This window comes from Choloepus didactylus, chromosome 1 (genome assembly GCF_015220235.1).
Source record: "Choloepus didactylus isolate mChoDid1 chromosome 1, mChoDid1.pri, whole genome shotgun sequence".
NCBI classification, from domain to species: domain Eukaryota; kingdom Metazoa; phylum Chordata; class Mammalia; order Pilosa; family Megalonychidae; genus Choloepus; species Choloepus didactylus.
Window position 1 is genome coordinate 250505542 of NC_051307.1, and position 15937 is coordinate 250521478.

At 37.6% G+C, this 15937-nt stretch overlaps 1 long non-coding RNA gene across 1 annotated transcript in view; it reads left to right on the forward strand.

The window, feature by feature from the left end:
• LOC119529398 overlaps nucleotides 1-9202 on the forward strand; it is a 226502-nt gene extending 217300 nt beyond the window's left edge. Inside the window, exon 3 of the long non-coding RNA XR_005215857.1 lies at nucleotides 9000-9202. This is a non-coding gene — a long non-coding RNA (uncharacterized LOC119529398). The remainder of the gene's footprint in view (nucleotides 1-8999) is intronic.
• The last annotated feature ends 6735 nt before the right edge of the window (nucleotides 9203-15937 follow it).

Sequence of the window (15937 nt, forward strand, 5' to 3'; positions counted from 1 at the left end):
CAGAGTGGTTGCACCATTCTACATTCCCACCAAGAGTGAATAAGTGTGTCTCTTTCTTCACATCCTCTACAGCACTTGTAATTTTCTGTTTTTTGTATAATGGCCATTCTGGTAAGTGTGAGATAATATCTCATTTTGGTTTTGATTTGCATTTCCCTAATAACCAATGAAGTTGAGCATTTTTTTCATATGTTTTTGAGCCATTTGTGTTTCCTCTTCACAAAATTGTCCTTGTCTTTTGCCCATTTTTTAATTGGGTAGTTTGTCTTTCTGTTGTTAAGCTGTAAGATCACTTCATATATTTGGGATAGTAAACCCTTATCTGATATGTGGTTTCTAAATATTGTCTGACATTCTGTAGGCTGCCTTTTTACTTTTCCGACAAAGTTGTTTGATGTACAAAAGTGTTTAATTTTGAGGAGATCCCATTTGTCTATTTGTTCTTTGGTTGCTCCCACTTTGGGTGTAAGGTCTAGGAAACCACCTCCTATCACAAGATTTTTAAGATATTTCCCTACATTTTCCTCTAAGAGTCTTATGGTCATAGCACTAATGTTTAGGTCTTTCATCCATTTTGAGTTGACTTTTGTATAAGGTGTGATGTAGGAGTACTTGTTCATTCTTTTGGAAATAGATATGTTCTCCAAACATCATTTATTGAAGAGGGTGCCCTGCCCCTGTTACTTTGGGTTGACTCCCTTATCAAAGATCAACTGTCCATAGATGTGAGTGTCTATTTCTGAACACTCAATTCGAATCTGTTGGTCAGTATAGCTATCCTTATGCCAGTACCATGCTGGTTTGAGCACTGTAGATTTGTAATATGCTTCAAAGTCAGGGAGTTTGAGACCTCCCACTTCATTCTTCTATTTCAAGATATTTTTGGCTATTCGGGGCACCTTTCCCTACCAAATAAATTTGCTTATTGGTTTTTCTATTGCTACAAAGTATGTTGTTGGGATTTTAATTAGTATTGCATTGAATGTATAAAGCAGTGTAGGTAGAATTGACATCCTAATTATATTTAGTATTCCAATCCATGAACATAGTATGTTCTTTTTTTTTTTTTTTTTTTTTTTGTGGTCCTGTTTGATTTCTTTTAGCAGTTTCTTGTAGTTTTCTTTGTGTAGGTCTTTTGTGTTCTTCCTTAAGTTTATTCCTAAATGCTTGATTCTTTTGGTTGCTATTGTAAATGGATTCTTTTTTATTGATTTCTTCCTCTTGTTGCACATTACTTGTCTATAAGAACACTACAGATTTTTGCATGTTGATCTTGTAGTCTGCCATTTTGCTGTATTCATTGATTAGTTCTAGTAGGGTTGCTGTAGATTTTTCTGGATTTTCTACATATAGAATCCTGTCATCTGCAAAGAGTGAAAGTTTTACTTCTTTCTCACTAATTTGGATGCCTTTTATTTCTTTTTCTTGACTAATTGCTCTAGCTAGAACTTCCAGCACAATGTGGAATAACAATAGTGACAGTGGGCATCCCTGTCTTGTTCCTGATCTTAGAGGGAAAGCTTTCAGTCTCTCCCCATTGAGTATGATGTTAGCTGTGGGTTTTTCATATATTGCCTTTATCATATTGAGAAAATTCCCTTCTATTCCTATCCTTTAAAGTGTTTTTTATCAGGAACAGATGTTGAATTTTGTCAAATTTCTTTTCTGTATCAATCAAGATGATCATGTGATTCTTCTGCTTTGATTGATTGTGGGGTGTATTACATTAATTGATTTTATTGTGTTGAACCACCCTTCCAAACCTGGTCATGGTGTATAATTCTTTTAATGTGTTGCTGGATTTGATTTGCGAGTATTTTGTTGAGGATTTTTGCATCTATATTCATTAAAGAGATTGGTCTATAATTGTCTTTTTATGTAATATCCTTTTGTGATTTTGATTAGGGTACTGTTGGCTTCATAGAATGACTTGGGTAGCTTTCTTCCTCCTCTATTTTTTTGACAAATTTGAGCAGGATTGGTACTAATTCTTTCTTGAATGCTTGGTAGAATTTACATGTGAAAGCATCTGGTTCTGGGCTTTTCTTTTTTGGGAGCTTTTTGATGACTGACTCTGCCTCTTTACATGTGATTGGTTTGTTGAGGTCATCTATTTCTTCTCGAGTCAATGTTGACGTTTATGCCTTTATAGGAAGTTGTCCATTTTGTCTAAGGTTTATTAGCATATGGTTGCTCATGGTATCTTCTCATTATGTTTTTTATTTCTGCATGGTCAGTAGTTATATCCCCTTTCCCATTTCTGATTGCACTTATTTGCATCTTCTCTCTCTCTCTCTCTCTCTCTCTCTCTCTCTCTCTCTCTCTCTCTCTCTCTCTCTCTCTCTCTCTCTCTCATTGTTAGCCTAGCTAGGAGTCCATCAATTTCATTGATTTTCTCAAAAAAACCAATTCCTGGTTTTGTTGATTCTATTTTTTTCCTGTTCTCAATTTCATTTATTTCTGCTCTAATCTTTGTTATTTATTTCCTTCTCTTTGCTTTGGGGTTAGTTTGCTGTTCTTTCTCTAGTTCCTCCAGGTGAACAGTTAATTCCTCCACTTTTGCTCTCTCTTCTCCTTTAATATAGGTGTTTCAGGCAATAAATTTCCCTCTCAGCACCATCTTTGCTGCATCCCATAAGTTTTGATATATTGTGTTTTCATTATCATTTGCCTCGAGGTATTTACTAACTTCTCTTGTAATTTCTTCCTTTACCCACTAGTTTTCCATGAGTGTTGTTTGGCCTCCATGTATTTGTGAATTTTACAATCTTCTGCCTGTTATTTATGTCCAGCTTCATTCCATTATAATCCAAGAAAGTGTTTTGTATAATATCAATATTTTTTAACTTGTTGAGACTTGATTTGTGTCCCTACATGTGGTCTCTCCTAGAGAATGTTCCAGGAGCACTTGAGAAAAATGTGTATCCTGCTGTTGTGGGCTATAGTGTTCTATAAATGTGTCAAGTCTAGTTCATTTATCATAGAATTCAATATCTCCATTTCCTTATTGATCCTCTGTCCAGATGTTCTGTCCATTGATGAGAGTGGTGTATTGAAGTCTCCCACTATTATTTTAGTGGTATCTATTTCTCCTTTCAGTGTCCTCAGTAATTGCCTCATGAATTTTCGGGCAGGCTGGCTTGATGCATTAATATTTATGATTGTTAAGTTTTCTTGGTGAATCAACCCTTTTATTAATATATACTGTCCTTCATTGTCTCTTTTAATTGTTTTACTTTTGAAGTCTAATTTGGCTGATATTAATACAGATTATCCTGCTTTTTTCTGGTTGCTGTTTGCATGAAATATCTTTTTCCAACATTTCACTTTCAGCCTATTTTTTTTCCTTGTATCTAAAGTGAGTTCTTACAGACAGCATATTGATGGTTCCTGTTTTTTAATCCATTCTGCCAGTCTGTGTCTTTTTATTGGGGAGTTTAATCCATTAACATTTAGTGTTATTACTGTAAGGGCAGTACTTTCTTCTACCATTTTGTCTTTTGGATTTTATACGTCATGTCATTTTTTCCTTTCTCTCTTTTTATGTTTCCTGATAATCTTCATTTCTATACTCTTATTCAGTCCTCCCTCTCCTGTCTTTTCCTTTCAGCCTGTAGCCCTCACTTTAGCATTTCTTGTAGTGCCAGTCTTATTCACAAACTCTCTCAGTGTCTGTTTGTCTGAAAATATTTTAATCTCTCTGTCCTTTTTGAAGGACAGTTTTGCTGGATATAGAATTCTTGGTTGGCAGTTTTTCTCTTTCAGTATCTTAAATATATCTCACCACTGTCTTCTCACCTCCATGGTTTCTGTGGAGAAATCTGTACATAGTCTTATTGAGCTACCTTGTATGTGATGGACCACCATTCTCTTTCTGCTTTCACAATTCTCTCTGTCTTTGACTTGGGACAATTTGATCAGTAAGTGTCTTTGAGTAGGTCTATTTGGATCTATTCTGTCTGGAGTATGCTGTATTTCTTGAATCTCTAATTTTCTGTCTTTCATAAAAGTTGGAAAATTTTCAGTGAGTATTTCTTCTTTTATTCTTTCTGCCCCTTTTCCTTTCTATTTTCCTTCGGAGACATCCATAATTAATATATTCATGCACTTCATGTTGTAACTCAGCTCCCTAAGACCCTGCTTGTATTTTTCCATTCTTTTCACCATCTTTTCTTTTATGTGTATGAATTCAAATGTCTTGCCTTCCAATTCACTGATCCTTTCTTCTGCCTGTTGAAATCTACTGTTGTACCCCTCCATTGTGTTTTTCATCTCCTTCATTATGCCCTTCATTCCCATAAGTTCTATCATTTGTTTTTTCAAGTTTCTGAGTTCTTTATGATTATCCAGTGTGTTCCTTATATCCATTATCTCTTTTGCCATATCTTCCCTGTTTTCATTGAGCTGATTTTTTAATTGATATAGGAGTTTTGTTTGAACATCTTTAATTAGATCTTCCCTCAGTTCATTGAATTGATTTAGTATTAGTTGTCTCAACTCCTGTATCTCAGTTGAACTATTAGTTTGTTCCTTTAACTGGTCCATAATCATGTTTCCATTCAGCACTGTTATTCTCACAGTGTGCTACCATCATCTCTGTCCATTTAAAAACATTTAAGTTAAACCTAGTTGAACATTCTGCTCATAATAAGCAACCACTCTCCATTCTTTAGCCTCAGACTATATCCTGGTAACTTATATTTTGTGTCTATGAGTTAACATATTATAATTAGGTCATATCAGTGAGACCATACAATATTTGTCCTTATGTGTCTGACTTAATTCACTCACTATAGTGCCCTCAAGGTTTCTTCATCAACCCATTTTTTTAAAGACAGTTTTGGTCAGACACCATACATTCTTGCTTAAGTAAACAATTGATGGTTCCCTGAATAGTCAGGTACTTATGTATTCACCACGATCAGCACTATCTATATAAGGACATCTCCATTTCTTCCATAAAGCAGGAGAAAGAGTCAAAGAAAGTAGAGAGATGAAAGAAAAAGAAAAAAGCAAAAAAGAGAAAAAAACTCATGACAGCTGAGAAGCAACAAAAGGAAAGACAGTAGTAAACTAAAGTACAATAAAGAGTCAGACATCATCAATGCCAAGAGTCCCATACCCCTCCTTCATGTCCCCCTTCTTATATGCATTTAGCTTTCATATATCGCCTTTGTTACATTAAAGGAAGCATAATACAATGTTTCTTTTAATTATAGTCTCTAGTTTGCATTGATTATATTTTTCCCCAATACCTCCCTATTTTTAAACCTTGCAAGGTTGATATTCATTTGTTCTCCCTCGTAAAATAAACATACTTGTATATTTTATCACAATTGCTGGGCAATCTAGGTTTCAATGAGTTATACAACCCCAGTTTTTAACTTTCCTCTTTCCTTCTGGTGTCCCACATGCTCCTAACCTTCCCCTTTCAACCATATTCACAGTCATCTTTGTTCAGTGTACTTATACTGCTGTACTACCATCACCCAAAATTGTGCCCCAAACCTCTCACTCCTGTCTTTTCCTATCTGTGTGTAGTGCTCCCTTTAGTATTTCCTGTAGATCAGGTAACTTGTTCACCCACTTCCTTCTTGCCTCTATGGTTTCTGCTGAGAAATCTGCACATAGTCTTATCAAGTTTCATTTGTATGTGATGGATCACTTTTCTCTTGCTGCTTTCTGGATTCTCTCTTTGTCTTTGACATTTGATAATCTGATTATTAAGTGTCATGGCATAGGCCTATTCAGATCTATTCTGTTTGGGATATGCTGTGCTTCTTGGATCTGTAATTTTATGTCTTTCATAAGACTTAAGCAAGAATGTATGGTGTTTGACCAAAACTGTCTTTAAAAAAAATGAAGAAACCTTGAGGGCACTATAGTGAGTGAATTAAGTCAGACAGATAAGGATTTCATAAGAAATCGGAAATTTTCAGTGATTACTTCCTCTATTATTGCTTTTGCCCGTTTTCCCTTCTCTTCTCCTTCTGGGACACCCATGGCATGTACATTCAGGTGTTTCATGTTGTCATTCAATTCCCTGAGACATTGCTCATATTTTCCATTCTTTTCCCTATCTGTTTTTTTGTGTGTAGAATTTCAGGTGTCTTGTTCTCCAGTTCCTGAGTGTTTTCTTCTGCCTCTTGAGATCTGCTATGGTATGTCTCCATTGTTTCTTTCATCTCTTGTGTTGTGCCTTTCATTTCCAAAGATTTTGTCAGTTGTTTTTTTGAACTACCTTATGTACGTCCATTGTTTCCATTATACACTTCATCTCTTTTGCTGTATCTTCCCTCAACTTTTTAAATTGATCTAGCATTAGTTGTTTCAATTCCTGTTTCTCAGTTTAAGTGTAAGTTTGTTACTTTGACTGGGCCATGCCTTTGTTTTACTGAGTGTAGGTTGTAGTTTTCTGTTGTCTAGGCATCTGGTTTCCTTGGCTACCCTAATCAGCAGGAGGAAATATTCAGCACCAGGTTTCTCTGAGGGTGTGTCTTAGAAGATTGACACACCTTGTGAGGCCTTGAGCCACTGTGCTCTTCCTAACCTACCCAGCACATGGTGCCTGTCAGCCTGTCACTCCCAACTGATATCAGGATGTGTGGCCCCTTTAATTCTCAGCTAAAGTTTTTTCTGGTTTGATTGTTTTCCCCCTGGCCCTGGGATCTGGTTCTGAATGGAAAGCAGGTAGTAGAGCTGGGCACCAACCTTTCCTCTTAGGGAAGATCTACCCCCCAGGGAGTTTTCATTTGCATTTAAATAGGTTCTTTGTCTCTCTGACTTTGCTATCTCCACCCTTGTCTGGGTCTGAGCACTGAGAACTGAAAATGGCTGAGGCTTTCTCCACTGAGCCACTCAGGTTGAATGAGAGAACAAGGGATGGAAAGCCCCCTTTCAGGGTCAGTCCATGGCCTCCAATTTCATCCATCAGTCAGAGATAGCACCCAGTCCTCTGGGCTTCTCCTCCCAGGAAAGAGTAATCCCCAGACTTTTCCAGGTCAGTTGTCACTAAAAGCCTCTTTCTACTTGTTGGGGATTTGCAGCTTGCATTGAGCAGTCCACGTTTGCCAATTAAAACCCCAGTTGGAGCTGGATAGAGCATATTCACTTGTTCAGAGTCCTGCTCTCTATGATAGTGAGGCTTTGCAGTGCAGGCTGCCATGGGGGAGAGGGCTTCCTGCTCAGGTCCACAGTTTGTACTCACAGATTCCACACTGCGATCTCAGGTATTCCTCCCAATCCAAGTTGGTGCATGATGTGTGGATAGTCATGGTTGTCCCCCAGCAGTTATTTCAGATCATTCACTAGTTGTTCCTGGTTGTTTATTTATTGCTCTGGGGGGACTAACTTCCACTCCTCTCTATGCTTCCATCTTCTCCATCTTTACATGTGCTTTTATTTCATTTGTTATTCTATTTATATTCTGTGTTAATTGACTCATATGTAAACATTTTGGGGGACATATTGGATACAAAGTGGTTTCTTAAAAAAAGCTTGATTTGTGAGACTTGGTTTCAGAACCTGACTCTACATTTTTGTGAATGAAATTTACTAGAAATTGTGGCTCACCATCTTTGAATTTCAACATTCCCATATATTAGAAGGGCACAGATTAAAGGTTAATAAATGATTATTAACAATATACTAGGTCTGTGCCACTCACTCATCTGGAAAATGGTGTTCCAAGGATGAAAATCTAGGGTGAAATTCACAGTCCACGTGGATATTTTTAATCCATCTCACTAGTGAAAACAAGGTATTCTTCCCCACTTGTTTCATTATCTCTTGTATAATAAAGAGCTCCCTTTCCAGCTGACCCTGAAATACATCAGTATTAGTTCTCCACTGGTGAAGTACCTCGTTGCACAAATTAGTGTCTACAGTTGTTTGGAGAAATTAAATCTGTCTTTCAAATCCTTCCAGAATCTTCTAAAGTTTTTTTTCTCTTCTAAAAATACATACTATGTAGTCTATATTTTAAGTTAACAAATCCCAAATATAATGCATTTAACCATTTTTTATGTGATTCAGTAACAGACAAAGATTAAGAAACACATTTCTTAGTTTAACTATATAGGTAATAAGCATACGTAAACTTGAGACTGTCTTGTAAAATATCAGACTTTTGGTTTCTGTGACTAACTGTAGGAGATATGTGAATTGAATCACTAGGGGCTTATGTAGCTTCTAAAAATAGGTCAAGAATGAATAATAGTGAACAAAGCACAATAATTTAGACTATCAGTAGGAACAGAAATTGTCCATCTCATGGTGTGAAATGGGAATTTCTTTACTTAAAATTAGCCAGTATTCATTAAGTGTCCAAGTATTATGTAGGATTTAGGTATAAAAGGGTGGTAGTAGAAAAGACAATTAAACTGGTAATAACAATCAGGTAAATTAAAATACATGTGATTTTTAAGGGTTAATAAATATAACATGCACCAAATTTCACTATGGGAGGCATTGGGGAATCTCTAAAGGAAGTGACTGAAACATAAAGTGAACTTGTATTAGGAGAGTGGGGTCAGAATAGACCAATTTGACATAAAAATCCTAACTGGCAAAATTGAGCACACTTTTCTAGCATATTGATTCCCTAAGGGAGCAGGGCCTGACTGTTTTGTTTTTTGGAGATTTTATTATAAGGCTTTGCATCATTTTTTCTTCTTTAATGACATTATTAGGTAAGAGGCATAGCTACAATCATCAACTGCTTTCCCAGGGAGGCAAACTTCATTCATACTCTACCCCAGCAGGGTTCTTGACTAGCATAGCAAACTGAAGCCATTGTGTAATTATTAACTAGATTTTATCTGGACCTTGTAATAGGGCTCTAATTTTAAGCTTCATTTCACCCTCTTTTAATGCTTTTCTTAGTGCTTACAACTAGGAACCTTTTATTTACCACTGCAGTGCACATATGTGAATGTTCTGAAATATGGGTCAGATGCTGGGCATTATTCAGAAGTGTTCTCTTATGCATTATTGCACAGGCATCAAGCATGAGGGAGCAGCAGAGATGCTACTCAGTGAAGAGGAAGAGCTTTCCATGAAAAACAATGAATTCTTAAATTCTCTGCCACAAAAATGGTGAAGTGCAAGAGGATTTTCACATGTTAAGTAAAACATCTGTGTTCAGTTTATTACTCCAGAGCTAAAGTAAAATATTACTGTGGAAATTTAAATGATAATAAAAGAAAGGCAACTATTCAACCAAATGGCTCAAAGTTTAACTACTATTATTTTCCTTAAATGCATATTCTATCATCACCAACTATTTACCTGTTCTTTAATAGTAATCTGTCATTTACATGCTTAGTAGTGGATGTCTAATTTACATGTAATTTAATTTTCATGAAAGCAGGTGTTCTAGTTTGCTAATGCCGCCAGAGTGCAAAACACCAGAAATAGATTGGCTTTTTATATAGAAGGTTTATTTGGTTACACAGTTACAGTCTTAAGGCCATAAAGTGTCCAGGGTAATGCATCAACAATTGGGTACCTTTACTGGAGGATGGCCACTGGTGTCCAGAAAACCTCTGTTAGCTGGGAAGGCACGTGGCTGGCATCTGCTTCAAAGTTCTGGTTTCAAAATGACTCTCCCAGGACATTCCTCTCTAGGCTGCAGTTCCTCAAAAATGTCACTCTTAGTTGCTCTTGGGGTGTTTGTCCTCTCTTAGCTTCTCCAGAGCCAAGGGTCTGCTTTCAGCAGCCAACTTCAAACTGTCTCTCATCTGCAGCTGCTCTCTCAGCTTCTGTTCTTTCTTCAAAGTATCCTTCTTGGGAGTAGCAAGCTTGCTCCTTCTGTCTGAGCTTATATAGTGCTCCAGTAAACTCATCAAGGCCCACGCTGAATGGGCAGGGCCACACCTCCATGGAAATTATCCAATTAGAGTCATTGCCCACAGTTGGGTGGGTCTCATCTCCATGGAAACACTGAAAGAATTGCAATCTAATCAACAGTGATACATTTGCCCACACAAGATTACATCAAAGATAATGGTGTTTTGGGGGATATAATACATTCAAACTGGCACAGCAGGTGTCTGAGAGTCAACTTGATACTCCATCTTCCTCGGTCTTTTTCAATAATCATTAAATCCTGCTACTTTTATCTCCTAAATATTCAAGTTTCTCTTCTTTCATACCCACTGACCTCTTCCCAGGCTACAGTGATCTCTCACCTGAAATTGGGTATATGCACTGTCTAGAATAGTTCGCTGGTTTATGGCTATCAAAGAACAGTGACACATGTGACCCCACTTGTAAAATGTTTATCAGGGTGGCCCTAACAAATTAGCACAAACTCTATACCTTAAAACAACAGAAAACTTATCTCTTAGTTCTAGAGGCTAGAAGTCCAATATCAAGGTATCAGCAGGGCTGTGCTCTCTTTGAAGGTTCTAGAGGAGAATCCTTCCTGGACTGCTCCTAGCTTCTGGTGGCTCCAGGTGTCCATTGGCTTGTGGTAGCATGCTTCTACTCTCTGCCTTTGTCTTCACATGGCCTTCTCCTCGATGTGTCTTCTTCCCTTCTCTTATAAGGATACTTGTTATTGGATTTAGGGCCCACCCTATCCAAAATGGTCCCATCTTGAGAACATTAATTTAATTCCATCCTAAAAGACACTTTTCCAAATAAGGTCATGTTCACAAGTTTCAGGGGTCTTACTTTTGGTGGTGGTAGGACACTATTCCACCCTCTATAATTATGAATTGTTTTGCTGGAATGAGCATTTTATTTTCACTTGTTTTGTAGTGCGATATAATTGATTGTGCTACTCAGCATGAAATAATATAAACAAATATTTAAAATAGGAAAATAAAACAATAGCTAATAGACATTAAATAGTTAAGCTATTTTCTAGGGGTTTCCCATGTATCATTTAATTTAATCTATTAATTTTAATTAAATCTATTTCAAAGAAAAGTAAAGTGATGTAAGTGAGGCAGAGAGATGTTAAGTAACATTGTCATAAATTCAGCTAGTTAATTGGGGAAAATCTTTTAGCTGTGAATTCAAATTAGATGTTCTAACACCAGGATGGTTGCAGTACTTCTCAGACTTGGGTTTAAGTACTGCTCACAATTAAGCCCTGCTAATGTTTGGTTTTAAAACCTCTTCATGGAGGTGGGGAAACATAGTAGCATAAGTAGGTGTGGAATTTAGTTAGACCCCTAGAACTAGCAAATATTAGCTAGGAACAACTAGTAAATAATCTTTAACAAATGTTAGGGACACTTCTGTGACCAGACATCCTACACCAGTCTGGAATGGATGGAACGTCTGAGATTCAACATAGAACTGTAAGTAAAGCTCCCCAAACTGCAAAGCTAGTGCCCCTCCCCCACTGGCACAGCAGGCTGAGTTGTAAAACTTCCCTGAGGGAGAAAGAAGAAATCCCTGCTGGGAGCAAGGGAATGTACCTCAATGAAGCTCCAATTGTTGATTTAATTAACAAATTTAGACTACAGAATACAAGCTGTGATCACAGATAAACCCTGAGCAAGCAGGAAAGGAACCTGGAGTTTTATCCCAGCAGAGAGGAGGTGGGGCTGATGGAAACAATAAATAAAAACAGAAGCTTTTGGAGTTGGCTGGGCTCAGAATACTGGGAAAGGGCTGTGTCCCAAGAAAAAGGGCTCACAGAACTGGGTACCAGCTCTGGTTCTTGCCTGGTGAACTGGGGGCCTGGGGACAGGCTCTGAAAAGGGGATTTCTTTTTCCCTTTTTTTTGTCTCATTCTAAGTAGCTCATTAGAGAAAGCCTCAGGTATTTTCAGTTGTCAGAACTAACCTAGGCAAGGGTGAAGTTAAGATAGAGAGTTAAAGGAAAAACTCAAGTATAGGAGATAATTTCTTTAAGGGGTTCTCTCCCTAAAGAAAATGGGGGGTGGGGCCCAGCTCAAGTGGTGGCCCTCCCTCAGAGAGCTCAGACCCCAGGGCCTGGGCAAAAATAAAAAGAATGGAAACAGCTTAAGCTTGGCTTCTGACAAACTGAATCCCTGTCTGGGACATGATCCACTGAGAATTAAAGGCACCACACCTCTTTACACCAGTGGGGAGCAGCACGGTGGCAAGTCCTACCTGCTGGGCAGTATAGTAAAAGCACAGAGTCTAGAGGCCTCTCAGGAAAGTTCCCACCCTCAGGGAAACCTGATACTGATTGCAACCTCCTCCTAAGACCTGGGCCAATCTGTTCTGGGAAAATCTGATTGGGGTAATCAAGGAAACCAGATGACTAGAAAGCAAAAAATTACAAATCACACTAGGAAAAATGAAGATATGGCTCAGTCAAAGGAATGAACTTACAGTTCAAATGAGATACAGGAGTTGAAACAACTGATTAAAGATCTTCAAACAAATATGCTAAATAAATTAAAAAATCAACAAGTTGAGGGAAGCTATGGCAAAAGAGATGAAGGATATAAAGAAGATGTTGGGTGAACATAAGGAAGAACTCAAAAGTTTGAAAAAACAATTGACAGAACTTATGGGAATTTAAGGCACAATAGAAGAGATGAAAAACACAATGGAGACACACAACAGCAGATTTAGAGAAACAGAAGAAAGGATTCATGAACTAGAGGACAGGAACATCTGAAACCCTACACACAAAAGAAAACAAAGGGAAAAGAATGGAAAAATATGTGTAGGGGCTCAGGGAGTTGAATGATAACATGAAGCACATGAATATACATGTCATGGGTGTCCCAGAAGGAGAAGAGAAGGGAAAAGGGGCAGAAAGAATAATGGAGGAAACAATCACTGAAAATTTCCCATGTTTTATGAAAGATATAAAATTACAAATTCATGAAGCACAGTGTACCCCAAGAAGAATACTTCAAGTTGACCAATCCCAAGATACTTAATAAGCAGATTATCAAATGTCAAAGACAGAATTCTGAAAAAAGAAAGAGAAAATCAATCCATCACATACGAAGGAAGCTCAATAAGACAATGTGTGTATTTCTCAGTAGAAACCATGGAGGCTGGAAGGCAGTGGTATGATCTATTTAAGATACTGAAAGAGAAAATCTTGCAAGGAAGAATTCTGTATCTGGCAAAACTGTCCTTCAAAACTGAGGGAGAGTTTAAAATATTTTCAGACAAACAGACACTGAGAGCATCTGTGAAGAAGATAACTGCTCTACAAGAAATAGTAAAGGGAACACTGCAGGCAGGTAGGAAAAGATAGGAAAGAGAAGTTTGGAGAAGAGTATAGAAATGAAGACTATCAGTAGGGGTAAAAAGAGAGACATGGACAAAAATAAAAATAAAATAAGTTATGACTGTTCTGGTTTGCTAATGCTGCCATCATGCAAAATACCAGAAATGGATTGGCTTTTATAAAGGGTTTTTTTTTTTTGGCCATGAAATGTCTAAACAAAGGCATCAGCAGTAGGGCACCTTCACTGAAGAACACCAATGGTGTCTGGAAAACCTCTGTTAGCTGGGAAGGCTTGTGGTTGGCATCTTCTTGCTCCTAGGTTGTGTTTCAAAATGGTGTTCTCCAAAATGTGTCTCTAAACTGCAGCTGCACTGAGCTCCTTCTGTCTGAGCTTTTATAGGTCTTTGGTAGACTAATCAAGATCCTGAACAGGCAAGGCCACACCTCCATGGTAATAATCTAGTCAAAGGTATTACCCACAGTTGGGTTGGTCACATCTCCAGGGAAACAATCTAACCCAAAGATTCCAACCTAATCAGCCCTAATACATTGGCCCCCACAAGATTGCTTTTAGAGCATGGCATTTTGGGGGACATCATTCATCCAAACTGGCACAATGACATAAAAATCCAAAAGACAAAATGGTAGACAGTAGACATTACGATGAGTGAAATTAGCCAGAAACAAAAGGACAGATATGTAGGACTCACTAATATGAACTAAAATTTTGAATGAAATTTGAGAGTTGAGAACACAGTTTATCAGGAAATAGAGATTAGAGATTGGGCATTTGATGCTGAAGGAGTACAGAGGGTTCAACAGGATTGATTGTATAGATCCAGAAATAGAATGGATAGCATAATAGTGTGTGGTTGTAGCACAATATTTTAAGTACTCTGAACAAAGATGAGTGTGAGTATGGTTGAAAGAGGAAGGCTAGGGACATGTATGACACTAGAAGGAAAGATAGAAGATAGAGATTGGGATTGTATAACTTATTGAAATGAAGAGTGGTTAATGATGGTGATTAAATGTACAAATATAAGAATGTTTTTAAATGTTGGAGAACAATTTTAAATGAAGGAGAATGTCAACATTGCAGGGTGTTGAAAATTGGATGGTGTAGGATAAAAATACAATAAATGCAAAACTATAATCTATAGTTAATGATAACATTGTAAGATGCTTCCATTAATTGTAACAAAGGCAATATACCAAAGCTAACTGTCTATAAGTGGGTATATAAGGGTGTGTTATGGGATTCTTGGTGGTGGTGGTGGTGGTGTCTGACCATTTCATTGTATTTTATTTTACTTTTATTTTTATTTTATCTTTTATATTTTTTCTTCTTCATTTTTTTCCTCTATTCCTCTTTCCTTGTGAAAGAAATGGGAATGTCCTCACATAGACTGGTGGTGGTGAATGCTTAATTATGTGATTATACTGGGAATCATTGTTTATTTAGGATGGATTGTATGGTGTGTGAACAAAACTTTAAAAAATAGAGGGATACAAGTGCTGGAGAAAATGTGGAGAGAGGGATGTACCTATTGCCTGTTGGTGGGGGAGTAGAATGGCACAGCCTAGCTGGAGGGCAGTGCGGTGGTTTCACAGGAAGCTAACTATGGGGTTGCCAGATGGTATACACCCGGAAGAATTGAGAACAGGGACATGAGTGGACATTGCCCACTGGTGCTTATGGCATGATTTGCAATCGATAGAGGTGGCCTAAGAGTATATAGACTGATAAACAGAATGGTGAACTGTAGTGTAAAGATACAGCAGAATACTGAGTGGTGGTAAGAAGAAATGAAGTTGTGAGGTATGCAACTAGGTGAATGGACCTTGAGGACAGTATGTTGAGTGAAAGAAGCCAGAAAAGAAAAACACAAACATTATAACATCTCACTAATATGGACTAACAATAATGTGCAAACTCTGAGAATTGAATCTGAGAGCATAGGTAATCAGGGGAAGGCTTATTGTAAAGCTTCCTAGATTGTAAGCTCTTACAGAAGTCACATCTATTCATGAGTTGTAACAGTTATATTTATATTCTGAAATGCTGAGCTGTTAGTGTATAACGTGATTGGTTCCCAGAACTTTGGGTACCTGTGTGCACGTGAGACTCAGATCTTGAGTTTGGCAGCTATGAATGTCAGATTACCCCATATAGTAAATGTTAAAGAAGCTGAAAAAGAGATCAGACTTTAATTAGAGGTATGAGCAAAATGGACTTGATTATAACTAAGGTAAGCCAGACTAAAGGGAACAGGAAGATATTGACTGTGTTTTAAAACCAACTTCTGTGTGAACTAAAGGAAGAGATGTTCATTTGGTACAAAATCTATATTTTCTGCAGCATGCTGTATAATTTAACTTGTCTGGTCTGTTTATTCAAACACCATATTTATATGGAATCTTGAGTAGGGGGTGAGGTATGGTTGGTTTGTACAGGTTAACATGGAACCTGAATATGTCACAGAGTAATTGGGGCAGAGAATTAAAAGTATTTGCAAAGCCCCCTTGAGGGCCTGGGGAAAAATGTGGAAGTATTGAACTTCCCTACCTGCACAATTCTTGATACTCTTACAGGCATTGGGGACTACCATTGTAGTAGGCCAAACCCTCAATCTTGGGGCTCGCCATTATGAAGCCTGTTACTGCAAAGGAAAGGCTAAACCTCCTTATAATTGTGCCTAAGAGTCACTTCCAGAGAACCTCTTTTGTTGCTCAGATGTGGCCTGTGTCTCTCTAAGCC